Source organism: Gadus macrocephalus, chromosome 11 (assembly GCF_031168955.1).
Source record: "Gadus macrocephalus chromosome 11, ASM3116895v1".
NCBI classification, from domain to species: domain Eukaryota; kingdom Metazoa; phylum Chordata; class Actinopteri; order Gadiformes; family Gadidae; genus Gadus; species Gadus macrocephalus.
In genome coordinates this window covers 23,164,890-23,185,059 of record NC_082392.1, presented here as the reverse complement: position 1 = coordinate 23,185,059, position 20,170 = coordinate 23,164,890, and the positions used below count along the sequence as shown (strand labels likewise).

Here is a 20,170-nt window from a genome sequence, read left to right as displayed (position 1 = left end):
GTCGGGCCGATATTTCCCACCACTATCCTCGGGCCGGGCCTTTGATCGAGCGTTTTTATTTTTATTTTATCATTGGTTTATTGGCCTAATCTGAGGAGAAATCTATGCCATAAACAGAAATATTATAGGCCTTTATTACTCAGGTCTTCTCAATGCCGTGGAACGCTCCGTTCACTTGCATGGGTAGTAGTCCGGTGACTTTTCTACCCCAGCGTCTTCCGTTGCTAAGCGACGTCACCGTCTTTGCGGACAAATCATTTCTCTGCTGATCAACACTACGAATGGCCAAAAGACTTGTATGCCCACCCCCCCCCCCCCCTTAAATAAATACTATGGCAGAATTATTATTATTGTCATTCAACTTGAACATGTGTTTTTACAGTAGAGTGGTGGAGGGATGACGTATGTTGGCCAACCCGGAAGTGAGCGTCGCCCTGGATTCCCTCGACAAAAAGCGTTTTTTTCCATTGGATTTTGGATTATTGCAGAAACATTTGCATCTTTGACGCACGTCCACAAAAACTGAAAATAAATAAATAAATAAAAATAACCGTGCTCCAAAGAACGAAATGTAAACCAATGCATTCTTAATGGGAGTGTTTCTCCGATTTTCATGCTACACAGAACGAAATGTAAACCCATGCAAATAAAGACTTCATGGTCATAATAATTTAAATATCATTAATCTCCTGAGTGTGTAGGGTGGTATTCTATTTTTTTCAACGGGGCTGCATCCAGTCACTTGACCGTCATAGTTGCTATGGTAGTTGCTATCGACCGCCCCCCTCTAATTCTTACATGGCTCTAAAAACCACGCGGCAAAGGAGCTGCCGTCAATTGTCTTGTTTTTGTCGTAAACTAAGGTCCGATGGTTAAAAAATAGGGATAAAATAACTACTCAGCATGTAGCAGGTCCGCCACCCCCGGACATCCGTCTACCACCCCCAGACCGACGGTCTCGTGGAGAGGTTCAATCAGACCTTAAAAACCATGTTGAAAAAAGTGATGGAAGTGGACGGAAAAAACTGGGACCAACTACTTCCACACGCATTATTCGCTATCCGGGAAGTACCCCAGGCTTCCACTGGCTTCTCTCCCTTCGAGCTACTCTACGGCAGACGACCGAGAGGGCTACTTAACATTGCCAGGGACGCCTGGGAGAATCAACCCTCCCCACACTGAACTGCCATCGAACACGTGGAGCAGGTGCGAGGCCGGATGTCACAGATCTGGCCCCTGGTTCGGGAACACCTCGGACGAGCCCAGCAAGCACCGGCCAGGGTGTACAACAGGGGAGCCCAAATGCGCACCTACAACCCGGGCGACCAGGTCCTCGTCACGCCTCAAAGTGCAAGTTCCTGGCTAAATGGAAGGGGCCATCTGTCCGTTGTACCACATAAACCTGCTAAAACGATGGCAAGCACTGACTGCCCCCCGGGATCCGACTCTCCTGACACTGTCCGGTCGTCTCCACATCCCCGAGGTTCCAGTGGGGGAGTTGCTGAGCACGAGCCAAACCCAGGACATGCGGGAGTCCGCCTTCGCCCCTACAGGGTCCCAGAGGCACGCTGCGCCGCCATCAGGGCAGAGGTCGCCAGCATGCTGCAGATGGGGGTCATCGAGGAGTCCCACAGCGTTTGGTCCAGCCCTGTGGTTCTGGTACCCAAGCCAGACGGGACTTATAGGTTCTGCAATGACTTCCGCAAACTGAATGAAGTGTCAGCATTTGACGCGTACCCCACGCCCCGGGTGGATGAATTGATAGAGCGACTGGGCCGGGCCAGATTCATATCCACCCTTGACCTCACAAAGGGATATTGGTAGGCCCCCTTCACCCAGAGGGCCCGGGGGAGAAGAAAGTGTTCGCCACACCCGATGGGCTCTACCAATATACTGTCCTTCCATTGTGCATGGGGCACCCGCGACCTTCCAGAGGATGATGGACCGGGTCCTATGGCCCTACAGGGAGTATGCTGCCGCATACATCGATGACATCGTGATACATAGCAGCACCTGGGCCCTACATCTGCACCACCTCCGAGCCGTTTTGGGAGCACTCCGAACAGCCGGCCTCACAGCCACCCAAAAAAGTGCCACCTGGGCCTGGAAGAGGCCTCCTATCTGGGCTATCAAGCAGGGAGGAGGGGCAGTGTAAAACCCAAGACGGAAAGGTGCAGACCATCTGGACCTGGCCTAGAACACAAACCAAGGAGCAAGTGAAGTCTTTTCTGGGACTCGTTGGCTACTACCAACGATTCATCCCCAGCTTCGCAACACTGGCCAGCCCCCTCCACGAGCTAACGCTGAGGGCTCTGACCGACCGAGTGGCCTGGACAGACGAGATCAAGGACGCCTTCTCGCGCCTACGACAAGCCCTATGCACCTTGCCACTGCTAATCACCCCCGACTTTAATCTCCCCTTCGTGGTCCATGCAGACGCATCTGAGGTGGGACTGGGAGCTGTTCTGTCCCAGGTCCGGTCAGGAGAAGAGCACCCGGTAACCTTCATCAGCCGGAAACTCCTGGCCAGCGAGAGGGCGTACTCAACTGTAGAGAAGGAGGCGCTGGCGATCAAGTGGGCCTTGGAGAAACTCTCTTATTATCTCCTAGGACACCACTTTACCCTCATCACCAACCACGCCCCCCTGAAATGGATGGCGACGGCCAAAGACACCAACGCCAGGGTGACGTGCTGGTTCCTGGCCGTACAAGACTACCACTTCCAGGTTGTCCATCAACCAGGACGGGCTCACGCCAATGCAGACGCCCTATCCCGGAGGGACGCCTGCCTAGGTCTTACCAGAGGAACCCCCCGGCTTGCTGCTGAGGGTGGGGGTATGTGGCAACCCTGCGCCGGCGGACCTGGAGGAAACTCGCCAACGCTCGACAGTGCCCCCTCTATGGACAAGTAGTCCAAGGGAGATACATCCCCTTCAAAACGGCTGTAACCGCCCACCAATCAAGCAGGCACAGACAATCATGGGGATTGAGATCACCTGGGGGAAGGCGGCGGCACAGGGGTATTAAAGGCCGAGCACACGGCAGTCAAGGCGCATAGGTGTGACCAACATACTATCTCCCTAACGTGTGGAATGCTTTCCCCTAGGAATAACTCTAGGGCGCCGGGAGCAACATTCAAACCGGACACCAAGACGGACCTGGTCGGAGAACCCTCACCCCTTTTCCCCCTAGTGGAAGTAGCCTTAGTTAATTTATGATCTTCCTTATTCTCCTGACCGGGCTTCCTTTATTGGGAATCCCAGCCACCGACCACTGGGGTTGCCACAAGGGAAATGAACAAACATGTTGGATTATTTCCATGCGTCGGACCGTAAAGCTGCTCTGGCAGCTCTAATAAACCTAAAGACTCCGGGGGGAGTCTTTCCATGAAATGTAGAGGATATGTACAGATAGAATTAGTGAACAGAGAAGGATCTGTAATTGTGTTTTGGTTTTCGCGGCGCAGATAAGAGAAGAAGGAAGATGCTACGTATGCGCTCAGGCATGGCGGTGTTGTGTGATAGTGTATCACAGCACCACCTAGCCGCCTGGTATCCATACCCAATCGAATTCCACACACTTCTGAGTCACCGTATGCACGCATATTTCCTCCCGAAAACGCTCGTCTAAACGCGGAATAAAAGACGCGTCGCCACTTTCTCCTCTTCTGTTCAGACCGTCATTATGTAAACGTAGCCTCGAAAAACAATAGTTGATCGCTGCATGCAGCACTAACCTAATAAATATTTCAATGTCTACAATGTGAATGCTACAGCATTCACACTAATAATCAGCATAATTAACAACGTTTTAGGGTCAGTTAACAGTTTTAACAGATTACATAAATCGCTCCGGATTGCAATAGTTCCAACTAAAGTCATTTCTGAGAAACTTTATTTTTTGTCTTTGTACTAATTATCTATTCAACAGATAATTTCTTTCAGTAATACTTTCTGAAAATTATTAATTATAGTTGTGTTTGCAGCCTCTAGTCTTTATTTTAATTTCCCTAAGGACACATAGTTTATAATCCCATGCAATAGTTTCCGATATAGTTACAGCACCGTGTCTGTCCCGAACAACAGCCCAATTGGCAGGGCTCGCAGCGCCACGTTAAACACTAAACAGCCATGTCTGCAAGCATAAAATGTAAACTGAGGCATTTATTTGTAGTCCAATCAGATACAAGGAGATGCGGGGGAGGGGGTGTTCATGTTCCTGTTGGAGTCTTAAACTGGATGTGGATTCAATAAGGATCATTGCATGATATCCTTCGCATGCCGGCTATGGCGGCTGGCCAGATGGTTGGTTCAGAGTTGCCTAGCGACTGCAAAGATGAAGCTTTCATTTGTCAGGTTTCACAACAAATATTCGCAGACCCACCGCACTACACCACACTACACTGCACTACCCTGTTCTGAGTCTGAAAAGAAAAACCTATAGCAGATTAATTACTCTTCAGGAGGGATTTCATCATCCTGACCTCCCGTAAAAGTTAACGTCTTGCTCGTTCTACGCGACCAAACGTTCTATCATCACCAACCGGCCATTACTATTCTCCTTCCAATGGCGGGAACGCACCAAGATGGCCGCATGGGATGTTGTTGACATTATGTCAAACCCTCCTGTAGGGCGTCAGATCGTAAATGTAACTTCCTCCGCCTCCTCTTCCTCCTCCTCCCTTGCTGCGCCTCCTGACAGCTCCGCGCAGTGCCTGGGGGCCGCCTACCCCTCCTCCCTGGGGCCCAGGGACGACAGGCTGCTGCTCAACATGGGGTCGGGGGGAGCAGAGGACAGAAAGGAGAAGGAGGCCAGGCTGAGGGTGGAGGCGGCTGGAGGAGCAGGGGGGTGTCTGGGCGCTGTGCTGGGGAGCTTTTGGTAAGGCAGACAGATTGCTCACACATATTTGATGTTTTAGCATGCACTGTGCCGGGTGTGTGCGCGGTTGGTACAAAGCGTTTATTTACAGCTTTCAGTGATTATTTGCACATTACACACACACAGACACACACACACACACACACAGACACACATGCACACACCTTCTGAGAAACACGAGTAAACAAGACTTCGATTTTTACCCTCCTGCTCCTCTCCTCCACTCCTCGCCCTCCTCCCTCTCCCCTGTCTCAGAGGACTCTAAGTGTTCCTGACTCTCCCATCAGACGCTGGGAGTCGAAGCCACAACACTCAAGCAGCTCTCCATGTCCTCTACTGCCACAAGCTGCAATCACACACCAGAGAGAGAGAGAGAGAGAGAGAGAGAGAGAGAGAGAGAGAGAGAGAGAGAGAGAGAGAGAGAGAGAGAGAGAGAGAGATGCGGCCACACTGAATGCGTTACGTGCGTTAGATTACGCCCGTAACGCGCCTAACCTGACGCTTGATCATTGTGTGTCGAGCCCGCCCAGGGGAGGTGTCTTGCTTCGTCCTGATGGGGCTTATTTTCGATAATGACCAGCGACGTTCTATACATTATCCTGCTTATTACAAGGCTACTTGCCAAAACGAAAAAATTACTTCAGATGGTGTCTTTTTACAATTTATTCGTTTCCAGCATTCGTAGTGTTGATTAGTAGAGAAAAAGTCTGTCAAAGACGTTGACGTAGCTTAGCACCCGAAGATGCTGGGGTTCACAAGTTACCGGAGTACTACCCATGCAAGTGAACGGAGCGTTCCACGGCATTGCCCGTGTAATAAAGGCCTACAATATTTCTGTTTATGGCATAGGTTGCTCCTCAGATGAGGCCAATAAAGCAATGATAAAAAAAAAAACACAAACGTGTGTTTTTGATCAAAGGCCCGGGCCGAGGATAGTGGGGGGAAATATCAGCCCGACCCGGCCCGCGGGTCCGGCCGGGTCAGGTCGGGCTCGGGCTCAGGCAGAGAATCTAAACTCTAGTGCATGACATCCTCTGTAGGTGCTCACAGCTGGGTGAGTTTCACCACCTCCTCATCGTTTCAGCCCACACTGAAACGATGACTTGGTCGTCCATGTTCCTTCTGCTTCTGTGCGTCCTCCGTCTCTCTGCCAGGGACGTCGGGTCAAACTCAACGCTGATTGGCTATCGCAGTTAAGCGCCACGCGTAGGCGCGTCAAAAGTTACATTTTTTTAACTCTGCGCGTTATTTAGGGGCGTAAAACGTGTGTAACGCGCCTAACGCGCTGCTTTAGCGTGTGTAACGCATCTACGTGCCTTAACCAATAGTTCACTATGCAAAAATGCAGATTTTCAACGCCTCTAACGCGTTCAGTGTGGCCGTACCTTAAGTGTGAGTTTGACTGTGAGTGTGTGTGTGTGTGTGTGTGTGTGTGTGTTTGAGTGGGGTTAGCGATAGTTTTACGGGCTATGAGCGCAATGCACTGTGTAACCAATGTTCTTTTCATGTTTTACTTGCATAGATGTACCTGACCTCCTGGGAGTCTTCTGACAGAGTAGAGGCTGTTGTCTGGTGAGTGAGGTGGGGTTTGGGTGGTGGTGGGGGGGGTTGATCTGTATACGTGGTGTGTTTGGTGAGGTGTGTTTGGTCTCTGTGGACGGTGTGGTGATGTGATCTGTGTGGTGGTGCGGTGGTTGTGGGTGGTGTATGAGGCGTAGGCTGTGTACCTTTGACGCTGAGACAAACCTCTCTCAGCGCGGCCCAGGGGGGGGTCCTCGCTCGCTCTGGCTCTCTGAGGAGAAAGGCAGTGTGGATTCTGTATCAGTGCATGCCTAATGTACCTTTCTAGATGCACTCTTTATTCAAGTACGTGCATGTTTCTTTGTATATATCTATTTTTCATACACTTTTTGGGTAGATGTATCAATATTTCCTACATATTTTGTTTTACAATGCACATTTGACATAATTTAAGTATTTAATTATTTATTTTCTATTATCTTGTGCTGAGCGATTTTAACAGCAATAATTTCCCAGAGGATCATTAAAGAAATTCCCCCCAAAAATAACCTAAACCTAAACAGAACCTCAACAGCACCCCAACAGAACCTCAACAGAACCTCAGTAGAACCCCAACAGAACCTAAACAGACCCTCAGCAAAACCCCAACAGAACCTCAACAGCACCCCAACAGAACCTCAACAGAACCTTAACAGAACGGCCCCTCACAGTCCAAATCCTTTCTGGGGGAGATTTGATTCAATGCCAGAGGGGACGACCCAGAGAAACATGAGGATGGAAACTAAACAATCCCTTTGCTTTGTAGTCTCACACACTCCCCGCCTTCCCTCGTTCCTTATTTCCTCTGTTCAGACCTTCCTCGGCTATCCGTCTCTTGCGTTAATAATTCAGGGGCAGCGCGTGGCGTATGGTAATATGCCGGCTGTGTGTTCTACTAGGGGCCAAGTGAGTGAGTTGGGGCCTCGTCTTAACTTTATGAAGTCGTTCGTCCTCTCTGCTCTCTGCTGACGCCTACAGAAGCAGAGCTTTAAAATCAGTTTGCTCCAAGTACCCTCTATTGCCCTCTTAGAGACAGAGAATAATAATAAGAATGAAATGGAGGCACGGGCAAAAGAAAAGGAAAGTGTCGTGCCAGAGATTTATGATAATGGTGGAGAAGAAGTTGAAAGGAATGAAAACCAAAAGGACACCTCGAGGAGTAGAGTGGAGGAGAGTCTCCCCTAATGAAGTCCCACTGAGGAGGACATAACTCACGTTGGTACTGCCGACCACAAGGTGTCCACAATGTGTACACACGTTTGTTTATGAACACCACACATCTGCAGAGCCTGTAATTACTATTTATCTTCCTCAGCGGGACGCTGTGAAAGGCCAATATCAGGAGAGCTTAATACCTTGAGAGCTCCAAGATTGAGGATCTTAATCGCTTTTCTCTCATTTCAGAGACTCCATCAAACTGTACCTCCACTATCCCAGCACATACAGGCTTGTACTTATACTTTATCCCCCTCAGAGAGCCTGGAGAGGCTCTGAAACATCTATACAGCACCATGCCTCCATGGTTCTCCATTCTCCTGCTCATTCTATACATAGTAACATGAATGATTGCCCAATACCTTGATAAACACATACCGATATCCCATACTGTTTGGGGGGAGGGGGAAGGAATAGAGGTGACAAGACCCGGTTCTTAATTCACCTCTAGGTGGAGTACTAATGAGAAGACACTCATGTGAATGAATTGTGGTGCTTCATTATCCTCATTTTTAAAAACCTGCCTTCCGTTTGCTGCTGCTGAAAACCATTGGCTTCCCCAAACACTACATGTTTCCTCATATGGGGAATAGAAACAACCGACTCCTCAAGGGTCTAGCATCAAATCACAATGAATAACAACAGAAATAGACTCAAAATAGTCCTAAATAAAATCATGTTAATAGTTATATTAATAATTAGAGTCTAATATCTCAATGTATGTAAATGAACACGTCGTTATTATAACATATTGAATAATGATAATATTCCTAGATGATACTCATGGATCTGACGACCTTTCACCCTAGCCTTACCTCAGGTCCCAGCAGGAGGTAACGAGGCTGCTGGGGCCCGAGCGGTCGGGTCTCAGCGTCCCCAGGAGCCAGGTGAGGCAGCACAGTTGGCGGTAGATGACCTCCCTGTGCAGCTGTCAAAGGTCAAACTCAAGAGAACCACCAGCCTCGTGCCATTGGGCGTGTTCTGGCCTCTCCGTCTTCCATGTGACGTAAAAAACTGGTTTGATTTCCAATGAGACTCCAAAGGCAGGAATGTGCTGTCTGTTTGAATGGTAAAGCTATATATTGTACATCGCTTTAGGGTGCTTGTTAAAGTCATTAAGCCTTAGATTGTATAGTAGTGCAAGTTGTCTGGGATAAACTTGACGTTATTTCTCTGCTTTACTTCTGCAAGGACTATTGAACTACACACAGACTTATGTTTTGTGGAGTGTGACCCGGCACGCGGCCCACCGAGGTCCACCAAGGTCAAGTGTACGGATCATTAATCACGACAAGACTTTGCAGGGAAAGGATCACCAACAAAGAAACATCAGTTTGGTATTGATGGGCAGAAGGTGCTTTGAGCACGCTATCTGTCCCACAGCTTGGCTTCTGGTGACACCACACTTCACACTCTCTGCATGTCCATCAGAGCGACGCTTCCCGCCTGAAGCCTCCGTATGAGCCACCATATGTCCCACCCCCGGCTGTGGTCCCCTCTCTCACTACTTTCCTTCTCCTTACCAACACATCTCTTTGTTTAGCCAATAGATAGCGCCCTAGATTGGTATATGTCCGCTGTCAATGTAAGAGTTCCGGAGCTGGACGCTAATTGTCCACTTACCTCATAAGGGGAACAGGACCTTTATTGTGAAGGGAACCACACAATCAGAAGACAACACGTACTTATACTTATACAAGTACAGCACTTATTATATATCTAGTTGTTTTGTGTAGGTGACCAACATATATATTCTAGCATTTCAACATAGGTCCTAAAAGCGCAGAAATGGATACTATTCTGCAAAGAAATTTTTTTGGGGGGAGAATTGTTAAGAAAGCCTAAGTATATGATGCCGATAGATCCGTCACACACCAATAGCTCTCTCTCTCTTTCTGACACTCTAATGTGTGTGTCGCATAACAATAGCACGCCATTCATACAAGTATGTGTTTCTCTTGGAAACGCAACCGTTTCAGGTGTATGTATGCCCCATTGTCAGGTACACCTGTATTCCTGTCACAAAAGATGCCTTTAAAGCACTTCTCTCTCCAGCATCAAAGCGTCTCTTTCTCATTGGAAAGCAGAAAAAATTAAAGCATGGGAAACATTTGTCATTCTCAGATGTAATCATTGTCAATGTCGGCGTTGTGTTTGTCTGTTCATATGCGTTTGTTCTCCGATGGTGTTTGAGGTGTTCTGCAATGTTGTCTGACTGTGTGTGAAGGGGGGAGTGTGATGGGTGGGGGCTGTGTGTGGAAGCTGCACAGGTATTGCTAGAGACGAAAACCTTTTGTCATTAGAACAGAGGTGGTCGTTTCAAGCTTTGGGGTCAGAAGAATTGATGTAAGCATTTGATTGATCCTTGGGAAAGAACCACCAAGTGATCTCAATAAAAGATTGATTGGAAGCAAGATCACTGAAAAACCAACTTCTGAAAAAAGATTGAAGAAGCGATACTATCGAGACCAGCTGTTTCATAATCTTCTAGTTTGAAATTCTGGTTAAAGAAGGTTGTATTCATCCGTTCATTATTCATGTATCCAATATAACGTTTCAAATATGCAGCTGAAAAGGCTCCTGTATTTCACAACCCGTTTGCAAACGTAGGACAAACCAGTTTAATACATTCTGAATTAGCATTCTCAAAAGCATAACCAGTTTTATATACCAATATAGACAGTCAAGTAAATGTTATATATCTACCCCAGTTATTCTCAAAAGGCTCCAAAGGGTAGCCACCTATTTAAATTCTAATCTCTTTGTGTATATACATTGCAGTGTTTCTAGTATCTTAATAGCTTGCAGTAAATGTCCTCGTGACACATGCACCTTGATGCAAATCACCAAAGTCTGGCTGATACACTGCCCTGGTGGTGACAGGGTAATGGTGCATCATATCGTCTACTTCCTCATCATCATGTTCCCTCACCGGTCTGAATCGTCGTCCGAGTCTGACGACACAAGGGGGGGTCGGGCCATGGCTTTGACCTGCTCCTCTCTGCTCCTCCTCCTCTCCCCCTCTACTTCTCACGCCTCCTCCTCCTCCTTCAGCAGCAGATGAAAGTAGCACGTCCCCCCCTTCACGGCCGACTCCAGAAGCCTGGGGAACAGGGGGAAGATGAACACAGAGTTAGAAAAACATCAGCTGTCGTCACGGATTACAGTTCTTATGAAACATCTTTCACATCCATCCATTCTCTTCAACCGCTGTCTCCGACAGCCAATAGCAGTGGACTACCCGACGTAGTGCACAATAACAATTACAATGGATGTCAGACCATCATAGTCATGCACATATACACTCACACAATGTACAGAACCATCAGGAGGACACCCACCATAGGAAAGAAAAACTGATAAAAGCGGTTGTAACAGAAGCGCTTTCACTTTCACTACAGGGCTGCAATATATGCAACATACTACTACTACTGGTACTACTAATACTTCTACTGCTCCTACTTCCATACTACTACTGCCACCACTACCACTACTATTGCTGCCAATGTTACTACTTATAATAATGATAATAATAACAAACGAACCAGATATGTCACAGAGGGGTCCAGGCACAGTCCAACAGAACAATAAAATACCTGTCTAAAAGATACTTCCAATCGACAGTGTGTGCAGATGAAACATTATTGATGCACAGTTAAAAGGTCAGGGAGTTGGACGCCCGGGCGTATGTGCAATGGACTAGAGATCCAGGTCAGCTAATCAGATGCAGGATATTCACAGCACACACAGTATACTCACAGTATACACAGTTAACTCACAGCACACACAGTAAACTCAAAGTGAACACAGTAAACTCCCATGTTCTGCGTTTCCTCTTTCTGTGTTATAATACAATAATTTATGCAGGCTAGGCCAATAGGAGTGAAGCCAGACTATTTGTAGGTGTTATGTATTGGGAACTAACCCCAGCCCCGATACTGAGGTAATGTGTTAAAGGGGGCCTATTATGCTTTTTCCTTCTCCTATTGCGCTTTACATACGTTTTGGGGTATATAAGGGGCAAAGTTACAATACCATAAAATTCCCGCAAGGGGGAGTAAATGACTACCGCAAATCACTGTAACCGAGCTACCTAGAAACGGCTCGTTGGGATTTTCTCCGCGGCTTTCTTTTACTTCCGGTACATGGTGACGTAAGCATGTACTTTTGCTGGGAGTCAATGGGAGAGCGTCATCAATGACCTTTTGCTGCGTTCCTGGACACGCTGGGGTCGGGGAATGGATCGTAAAACAAGAGTTTGAGTAGAGAAGTAGATGGACAGAAAGACATAACACTATTTATATATTATATATATATAATAATGGCTAGAAGGTGTCTTTTCTTGGTTGTGAAGGGACCTCTCCCTTGTATGGTTTGCCAAAGGCAGAGCCTTCACGTAGCGGTTGGCTAGATTTCATTTTGAACCCTATTCCACCGACTTTACCAAGCCTTTTTCTGTGTCGCCTCCACTTCACGGATGGCTGCTTCAGCAACCTGTGTGAAGTTGACTCTCAACATGTAAGTAAACCTATACTGATAATAACAAAAGTGGCTGTGTTGTGTGTAATATAAGTTGGGGTAATTAACCCTACCATTTCCTACCATAAAATAATTCATTCTGTAGCTAGCTGCTAGTCTTGTTGCGAGGCTGGTTAATCTTCCACAAACCTTTTGCGGGATCTCAAACTACAATTCTAAACTGTCTGTAAAATGAGAGCTAGCCTTAGCCTTATGTGAGGTGTTACTATAAGGTGGGTCACAGTTCCTGTTTCAGATGTTGTTAGCTTGTACTGTGTAAAATCATTTTTCGTCATGATTTATGTGTGATAATTTTAGCAGGACTGCAGTGCCCATAATCGCCCCTTTCAACACGTCGGATGCCAGACTGACACGCCTCAGTTTGACGGGAACCCAAACAAACTCGCCGGTGGGAATGTATTCTGTGGGAATACAAAGTGCACGGTTGAAGTCGACATCAGGCGGCACACAGTTGTCCATGGGATCGCTAAAGGCACACGTAAGAAGCAAAGGTATGTAGCCACTAAGAGTTTTTAGTGACTTAAGGTGCGAACACACCAAGCGCGTACCTCGCGTATAGACGCGTATAAAATCGGCAATTTTTCCATAGGGAACCATTGGTTTACGCGTGTATGAGGTGCGTACACGCGTATCATGCGTACCAAGCAACATTTTACTCGCGTTAGGGGCGTATGAGGCGCGTACATATACGCGCGTACGCGAGGAGTTAAAAAAATTGAACTTTTTACGCTCATACGCGTGATACTTAGCCGCAATAGCCAATCAGCGTGAAGCTTGACCCGACGTCACTGGCAGAGAGTAGTGACCCTTGCACAGAAGCATACGGCCGACATCTTTCTTTATTCTGGGTGGAAATAGTAACATAGTTACGCCATTAAATGCGTTTATGGAAAAAAAATTAGCGAGAAATGTGCATTTTACTTTCATAATGTTCACTCGGTGAATGTGAAGGATGTTTGGTTTGATAGTTATGACGAAGAGTGAACGCTCCGTTCACTTGCATGGACAGAGTCTCTGGTTGCTAAGCAACCTCAACGTCTTGGCAGACTATTTCTCTGCCGATCAACACTACGAATGCTGGAAACACACCAGACACACCATGTGAAGTTATTTAACCCGATTATTGTTATTTATATCCGAGATTTATTTAATCTAACCCGATCCAAGCTCTATCATGCACCCAAACACGGCGGCGTTTGGGTTTCCTTCCTCGGACTCCTAAATCCAGCGCAGCCACAGGCGCGTAGCTGCGTACGTAGGACCATTTTTGACACAAAATGGTCAAGCAACATTTTAGCTGCGTATCGCGCGTACATGGTACGCGAGGTACGCGCGTAAATCCAGAAGGAAAATAAATAAGAAGAAGAGGCGAGCATGCGCATAAAGGGTGAGACTCTGCGTCATTGGCTAGAGGGTCGAAGGGGGGGGGGGGGGGGGGGGGGGGCGATGACGTCATGGTTTACGGTTTCAGTCGGTTTCAGGCGTCCACACGAAACCAAAACGAAACCGGGTAGATTTGAAACCACCTCCGAGGGTGGTTTCAGAAGTTTACGGTTTCGGTCAGCGGATTTGCCGGCTTCGTGTGGACGGAATAGTCAGGTTCACTATGTAATGTTGCCAGAATTTTGTGGAGAGTATCAAAACTATACATTTTTGGAAACTTTATTGTGTAAGAAATCAGAAAAATAATGTTTCCATTTGCCCTGATACCTATATGCCCGCCATCTTGGATTTTACAAAATGGCTGCCGTGAAAAAGGTTTTCGTCAATATCTCAGCTTCTAAATAACCTGGAGATTTTATTTTGACAGCTAAACTACCATTTTCAGGGCCAAGAAATCAAATGGTAACAAAATAAGTCTTTACATATCATCACTATCATCGTCATCATCAGTTTCATACTTATTCTGTGTGTCCTCATCATTCTGACACGCACTGGCAAAGATCGGTGCAGGATAAGTTGTTTTTTCTGCAAGAACATCTGGCAGAAGAACAGTCTCTTTTGCATTGACAGCTAACCATCTCAATGATGGCCTCTGGAGCTGGAAGGGCATTTGTCATGGTTGGTTTCAGCTGGCTATCAGACTCCTTGTGGTAGCCATTCTGCAGGGGATCCATCTGAGAATCTTGCAGAGAAATGCTGGCCTGTCCCCACACTCTGGCTTGGATATGGACTCTCAGGACATGTTGTCTCAGAGCTCCAAGGGTAGGAGGTAGCTTATCACTTTCTGCCATATGCTTGCAGAAGTGATGCCATCGTAGTTCGCTGTGATGCCAGCACAGCCTGGTAGATCAACCGTGTGTCTGCTTCTTCATGATTGTTGTCCTGGAACATCAAGTCTTTGTTGCCCTGAAGAAGAGGTGATGACCAGTTTTTTTCATGTACTTTTGTACTCTAGAGTCTTTGCAGCAAGATAGTTGGTCAGGTCCGCCTTCGTCTTGTCATGTGAAAGGAACCTGCTCATTGGGATGTGTTTTATGTTTGTGTCATCTTGGACCTGATACTGGATTGGTGCTCTTCCTTGCCTTCTTTTATCCCTGGTAGCACTCTTCAGAGAATCATCCCTGTGTGTGTCAAACACAAGGATGATTTCATTATAATCTCGTGTGAGGGACATCAGCCTGTCGTTGAAGCATTCACTGAGATGTTTGACTGTCACTATGGTTGCTGGTTTCTTGGCCATTTTCTGCAGAAGAACCATTGCATCTACCAGGGCTATCTTGGGACATCTGGTGTGGTGTCCATCCCATTTTCTGGCTGCTGATCTTCCTGTGGAGTTTCTGCTGTAGCGAACTTGTTAAGGAGGTGGATCAACTTTGATTTGTCCAGGCATGGCAGGATTGTACCATCTGGAGCAAAAAGGGCTCTTGGTGTCATAGTGAATTCGTAGTTCCCAATGGCCTCTTTCTGGTTGATGTCTCTGCTGGACCTGGCCAGTACCGTCAGTCTGCTATACAAGTCGTTGGTCTCCTTTAGATCCACATTCTTGTCTCTGAGTTTTACTGTGATTTTCTTGTTTGCAGACATGAACATCTTGTTTTTCTCCTTCTTTACTGGTGCCCATAAGCTGATATCTCCATTAATTTGCTCTGAAACGTAGTCTTCATACTGCTTTTGACCAGTCACATCGGCATTCAAGATCTTTGGTACATACTCATCAGGGATATAGGCATGAGTGATCACATTGTGCAGCTTGTCACCTTCAACAGCAAATGGGGTTCCGCGTTTCAGTATGGCTGCCTTGATCTTTTCAATAACATCATGCACCTTCTTGACAGCACTTGGCCCAAGGTCATGATGCTCTCTGATTTGGTCAGGTTCCAAGTCAAACTGACTCTTGAACTGTTTTGCAATACGGGAGGGTTCTGGTGTGACCAAGAAGAAGCCCTGTCTAGCATTTGCATTGTTCGAGATGCCGACGAGTCCAAAATAAATTTTCCTCAGCTTGTTCAAATGCTCGCATGCATGGTCCGCACCGATGGATACAAAGGGAATGTCATTCTTCGTGACTGCAATGTTGCCTAATTGCAGCTCTTCCCAGGTTGCAGGGTGATTGGTCCTCAGATAATGCATGTCTGTGATGTATCTGGGCCAGTCGCTTGTATTTAATCCGGTCAAAGGCGAAGAAGAGCTTGCTTAGCTGCTCTCCGGCTTGGAGATGAAGCTCCAGCTCAGCATTCCGGGTTGCAGCAACAAAGAACAAGATTGCTTCTACTCGATGTTTGCCTTGTTGTTGCAGACCCATAGTCATCAGCTTCTATCCAGGCATCATCGATGCCGGAGTTCTCCATGGAGGTACCAAGAGCGCGGAGGGCAGCCATGACAACATGTAGCTCTCCCAGTCATGGGACAACTGTGCGTTTCAGGTCAGGTCTGTCATCTAGCAGTTTGACCACCTTCTCATAAAGAGCCAATGTCAAAAGAAATGACAGTGGGATGATCTTCACCAACAGCCAGCTTTCTGAGTTGACTTGCTTGCATGATCACAGTCAGCAGGGTTGACCACTCGTGTGCCACCTCTGGGAGTAGTGGTAGGGCTCCGACCTGGGTCAGTGGCTTGCTTTCAGACAACAGTGAGTTGTATCCTGCCCAGCCAGGAATATTGCTTGATTCTTCCCCTGCTTCCATTCTGGCCCAAGCAGTAGCAACAATCCATCCTAGTTGTGTCAGCTGGTAGGATCCTGAGATTCCCTTGCTGGTGACAAAGAGGTCTGTTCTCTTGGCAAGCTGTGGTTTTGGCTTGTCACAGTGCAGCATATCTACATGGTATGGAGTTATAGATATACTCTGGGCATATCCTATCTTCAAGGGTGGTGCAACTTGTTCTCCAGGAACCTCTGCCTTCTGGTATACAGCAGTAATCGTTCCATGGGTGGTTCCTTTCCCGTCAGCAGTGTCCTCTGAAAAGTCTGTGTTATCTATTGCGAAGAACAAGAATGGTGGTACATACAGACCTTGGAACTCTCTGGTGTTTTGTACAACAGCATTGGCCAGAGCTGTTTCCAGTAGGAGGGTACGGCCATACGGAATACAGTAATCATGTGCACTGAAAAGATCCATCAGCATCTTGTTGCGGGTGACGTGATGAATAGTCAGAGCCAGTCTCAGGACCTGTGGGTTTTCAAGCGCGATCCCCCTACTGGAGCCCCGAGGCATTACCAACAGATTGACTAATCATTAAACCAAACAGATAAGGATCTGAATTACCCATCTGCATTCCTCTTCTTGGTATTACTCATTAGTTGCATAGTTCTCATATACATTCACAACTACTATAAATTAAATGACATATTCTAAAAACTGAAATTAGCTTTTCAAATGAATTATGTGTACCTCAAAATAAATTGTATGTATGAATAAATTGTTACATACAACTTGTCACACTTACATGTAGGGTAGAGTAACCTGTTCAACATACACAATATAGACCTACTACAATAATCAGACCACTAGATAAAAATGTCCTTGTGGTTGGTGCTTAGTATGCCTAATGACCAATTTGTCTTATGAAATTATGAAATTAGTAAGTATTTGCAAGAACTGCTGTAACAAATGTCTCAACACCTCTGCAACTAGTAACATTGGATTCCACGGCCCCATTGGATTCCAAATGGTAGTTTAGCTGTCAAAATAAAGGCTCTAGGTTATTTAGAAGCTGAGATATTGACGAAAACATTTTTCACGCAGCCATTTTGTAAAATTCAAGATGGCGGCCATATAGGACTCGAGGCAAATGGAAACATTGTTTTTCTGATTGCATATACTATAAGGTTTCCAAAAATATAGTTTTCATACTCTCCACAAAAAGCCAACGGAAGTTCAAATCCAACCATAATGAACCTGACTAGAAGGCCGAACCGTACAAGACATTTGCGGTTTCGCCATGAAATCGGCTTCGTGTGGACGGGGCCTTAGTATGCAATCCATACAAAACTTTGTGAGCATCTTTTTCCTGTGTATTCGGATGTGTTTTTCTTTTTTGGTTTACCTAGAATCTGCAGTCCAGTAATCTATTTGAAGATTCACCCTTGCTGATGTTGCTAGAATATGGGCTATACATACATTCATGTATCACATACTTACTTTCTACTAACAATTCGATAAAAGCATCGGCTAAATAACTTCATAACCAGGATATGGTTTATATTTGCAAATGGCTTCTTGCATTTGTGATGGGTAACCAAGGTTTACTCCGCAGTGTTACTCCATTACCAAGGAAAAAACGGCTAAATTATTATTTTCCAGGTTCTAATACGATTTGTTTCTGTTATTTGTAGCCATGCAGACACAGGTGTCTCCTGTCAGTGCAGACTTCGGAACAACCTCTCTTTTGCCACACTCACTGCTGACTTCAACACCAATAAAGGGCCCAGGCTGGTGACCAAGCAAGAGACCACGGCTTGAGTTGGAGGAAGAGGAGGAAAGTGACTCCTCAAGTCATTCCACAGTCTGATACTGCGTTTTGCTCCAAAGAATGTGTTTTTTCCCTTCATGGGAATGTTGTGCAGGTAATAATTTACCATCTCGTAATTGTGAAAGCCATTGATTGGAATGCACACTCTGTGTTGTTTAATGGCGGTGCTTTTTTTTTTACCATAAGTTGTATCTAGCATCAATGCACCACAATGAAAATGCATCACAGGAGCAAGCTACGACTTCTGCAGGGCAGGCGAAGAGTGGGGAAGGTGTTGTGAAGGCCGTGAAAACAGATCCAACATTCAGTAAGTTTGTAAAATATAATCTTTAAACACACACACACATCAGTTTACAGATTGTTATGGCTACATTCATTAGTATGTTAATGCTATATCTTCCAGACTATGTACATGACCTCATGGAGGTTTTTGAGGACCCAACATCATTTGAAGAGGAAATGAAGACTATCCCCATCCCTCCAGACCTTTCAGCGGAATATACACACACTCCCAAGGCTGAGCTGGTTGCCCGTCACGTCTCCCGCTTCAATCAAGAGGTGGTCTGAAGCCTACGAAGTCACCAGATGGGAACTGCTGCCATATCCGCTGCACCACACATGACGGGATGACGACCCGACAACTATGTCCTAAATATCCCCAACAACAGCTTACAAAGCTGCGATAGGCAAGATGCCTGAAACGCCTATAAGGGACAAGGAGCGGAATTTTCTGTTAAACTGTTTTCAACAATAACCTCTTATAGGCTGGGCCTATACTGGGCCTTACTGTGCAGCCCCCACCTCCAAACGAAACCAACTCTTTTTGAATGGTCTGACCATGCTCAACATAAAAAAATAGTTGGCTTCGTTAGGAGGTGAGGGTGCACGGTAAGGCCCCGTAGCTCGCGGCCTTATAGTTTGTTTTTCTTTTAATGGTAAATTGATTCAAATCACATAATAATATTGCTTTGGTTTTGTTTAGTGGGAGCTTACAGCCAAAATGACTTACTCTTCATCTGTTGTGTGCCTCACAGGTCCATAATCATGCTTGTAGATATTGTAGATATTTTGTAGACTGTATGTGTTTGTGTGCATGTTGTGTCATGCAGGTTGTGTCATGCAGGTTATTGATTCTGGCACTTGGCCAGTGGTGGACAGTAACGAAGTACATGTAAGTAACATGTACTTAACTGTACTTAAGTAACATTTCCATGTATCTGTACTTTACTCAAGTACATTTATTTGGTAAGACTTTATACTTTTACTTCACTACATTTAAAGCGAAAATTATTACTTTTCACTTCTTTAGTGTTTCATTTACAGAAACACTCGTTCCTTACTCGTTCCTTTTTTATTTTTAATAAAATACCAAAAGGTCAAAGTGTATCGCGACTATAACCAATCAGCGGCAGCGCCCAGCGCGCGATTATCTGCTGAAGTTAACAACAGAGGTGCGTTCAGAATCGCAAACATAGGCGAACGTTCGCGAACGATTCATTTTCCGTTAAACGAACATAAGCAAGCAAACGTTTACGAACATAGGCAAACTGTCTGAAGAGGTAGTTCTCCACAAACAGAGATGGATCGCGGTGCTCTCTTCGGCTACGTGACATTCGTTGCCATGGCATTAAACTAAACTATATTGAAATCATTTACTCCTTTCCTACACAGAAAGCAATAGATAAAACGTTTCATATAGCCTATCTACACCCTTACTTCAACTGTTGTCTTTTGCATCCTAAAATGCGATTTGAACGTTATGTCGCAGTAAGTGGGTACAACTTCGGTGACGTAGCCCTCTATTCTTGAATTTTCTGTACTGGTTGTCTGCAGTAGGCTTTCAACGAGGTCGACCACTTGCAAACCCTCTTCTGTAAACTCTTCCATTAACATGGAGGCTGCCGCTAATACCATGGCCTTCGTATCCATTTTTTTCGTTTACAGTTTGTTTAGAACGGTGTTCAAAAATCGTTCAAAATTAATTGTTTAATGTCAACGCGTTCGTTGCGAACGTTCGCCTATGTTCGCTGAACTTGAACGCACCTCAGGTGTCGTCCTGATTGT

At 46.0% G+C, this 20,170-nt stretch overlaps 1 long non-coding RNA gene across 2 annotated transcripts; it reads left to right on the top strand.

The window, feature by feature from the left end:
- Positions 1-11,325: 11,325 nt before the first annotated feature.
- Positions 11,326-18,807, top strand: LOC132468264 (uncharacterized). Of its 2 annotated transcripts, XR_009528193.1 has the most exons (4): positions 11,326-12,683; positions 17,970-18,200; positions 18,293-18,413; positions 18,591-18,807. It is a non-coding gene; the product is annotated as an uncharacterized LOC132468264 (long non-coding RNA). The 2 variants fall into 2 exon arrangements; XR_009528192.1 differs by lacking the exon at positions 18,591-18,807 and having other exon boundaries at positions 18,293-18,523.
- The last annotated feature ends 1,363 nt before the right edge of the window (positions 18,808-20,170 follow it).